Raw genomic sequence first — 2,155 nt, forward strand, 5'->3', positions numbered from 1 at the left:
AATGAACTCCTGTAATACTGGAGCAAAATGACATTTTTAGTGGCTGTTGAATCTCAGAGTGATAACATCGGCATCCCTGTTTGAGCCCTTACCGCAACCGTTGCAATGTTTGTTTACACGCTGCTCGGTTCTTTTGTAAAGGTGCGTAGCTGTGGGAGGTGCGTTATTCCGAAGGTGCTACGGCGCCGATGCTCTGGCTGTCGGCGGGAATGGGCAAAGCGGAAGGCTCTGTGGCTAGGGGAGAACGGCGTGGACGTGCGACCGCTCTCTCTGTTGCTCCGGAATTTCGACGGCTGGGTCGGGCTGCTAAATCGATGGAACGACTGGAAGACATTTCAGAAAAGTGAGTACTCTACTTCCCTTTATCTTTTAAAGTCGTCGTCTTTCTACAGACACCTGTCCACGGCTTAGATATTTGATTTGCGTGAAACAGACCCGGAATTTTGCTTGAAGTAGTGTTCTGATTCGCTGAAATTCCCCGTAGGCAGAGAGCAAGAATTACAAATGTTGCTTGGTGGTTGAAGATCTCAGGGTTGCTGTGAAAGCGAACTTGCCAGAATGAGTAGGAAGCAGCCTGAATTCCAACAGAGATACCATCTAAAAGGCCCTTTTCTTGACAGGAAAAGAGCTTCACGAAACGTCGGCGCTGTTTGCCGGGGGGCCTCCGACATACTCGTTCAGTCGTCGTGGGCTTTGTGCGATTCCCGCAGGTGCAATCTTGAACAAATTTTGTACGGCAGCCGGTATCTTGGCTTACTTTCCATCTCGCGCTTGGTCGCTTGCGCCTGCTAAAAACTTAATGGAGTGTCAAATGAACCCACAGGAAAACGTCCTCAACTCGTGCTGGTAGGGCAAGCCCGCTGTAGTTGATAAAATGGGAAAATAGCACGCTGTTTTGAAAAATTTGCCTTGCGAGGACAAGGGCTGTCTCCTGGCAGGCAAGTGAATTCTGTGACTGATTCCACCGCTCCGCCCGGGCACTTGAAGGAGGCGGTCCCTAAGGCAATGCAATCTAAAATGGGGGTCGTTTGGGGTTTTTTAGTCATTTCTTAGGGATGTGAGGCTCGTGTGGGTGTTTAGCTTGTCCTGTTCTTTCTGTTCCTAATTCCGATCCCACTGACGGGTGTCAAAGAACGGTCGTGTTGTAGTCTAACGGTGTCGTCTACCAGGAGCTGGTGGAAGGCCAGGGCTTAGGTAAAGCCGATAAGGAGGATGCAGGCTGGAAAGCGGAACGTCTAAACGAGAATTACTGTCCTTGGGAGAGAAGCACATCCTGAAGAAATAGGTAAGCTAATTAAAATGGTTTGGGAACCATCCGAAACAACTAGTAGGAGCGTGATAAGAAGCACCCTCCCGCAAACTATCCTCGTTATCATCCTAAAAGTCACACCCCTCGAGCTGGAGACCCCGGCCCGAGCAGAGAGCCCTCACCGCTCAGCGTGCGCAGCACGTTAAAGTAGCGCTGTAGCTTTAAGTTGACATAAGAGAAATGTAGACCGATAGAAAACTGCTTTGTGTGATTACTTATGCATATGCATAGCTAGACCGTATCAATACTGTACTTGTATGACCGAACTCTGTGCTAGCTTTGCGGAGCTACCGCCTAGCGCCCATCTCTGCGCAGACATGAAATAAACATACCTCTGCCCTGTGCGTATATTGGCGTCTCGCACACCGGGCAAGTGACCTCACGCTTGTGGGATAACGGTTTTGGCACCCCAGATGGGACCGAGCCGACAGCCTCGCCCGGTTCGTCTTGCCGCGTCCGACGGGGAGAAGAGGCCTGAGCGGACTCCGGCGCGCACCGACCTGTCGACCGGGGACTCCTTCAGCTCCTCTCCTGCAGTTGGGCGGTGGCGACACAACGGTGCAATGCTAGTGAAAAGAGGTATTTTTAGGGGGATAGGAGAAAAGGGGGAGTAGGGGCAAGACCTCTCGGGAAGCAGGCACCCTCTGTTCTGTTCTGGGCTCTGCATAAGACGCACCAGGAAAGATAGGTGGCAGTAGCGTAGTTCTGTTTGTTTCTACACGCTGTCCTGTTCAACAGAGGGAGACGTCCCTCGTTCTGGTTTGTGTAGAAATGCTGGGTTTTTCGGTACCGATGTGGGCGCTGCTGCTTCCCAGGAGGCACCCCTTTGCTCTCCTCTAGGATGCA

At 51.6% G+C, this 2,155-nt stretch overlaps 1 long non-coding RNA gene across 1 annotated transcript; it reads left to right on the plus strand.

Annotated features, from left to right (window-relative positions):
* The first annotated feature begins 15 nt into the window (after positions 1-15).
* LOC140646091 (uncharacterized) lies at positions 16-1,849 on the plus strand. The gene is made up of 4 exons (XR_012040323.1): positions 16-343; positions 621-743; positions 1,133-1,285; positions 1,723-1,849. It is a non-coding gene; the product is annotated as an uncharacterized lncRNA (long non-coding RNA).
* The last annotated feature ends 306 nt before the right edge of the window (positions 1,850-2,155 follow it).

Source organism: Ciconia boyciana, unplaced genomic scaffold (genome assembly GCF_034638445.1).
Source record: "Ciconia boyciana unplaced genomic scaffold, ASM3463844v1 HiC_scaffold_235, whole genome shotgun sequence".
Classification (NCBI taxonomy): domain Eukaryota; kingdom Metazoa; phylum Chordata; class Aves; order Ciconiiformes; family Ciconiidae; genus Ciconia; species Ciconia boyciana.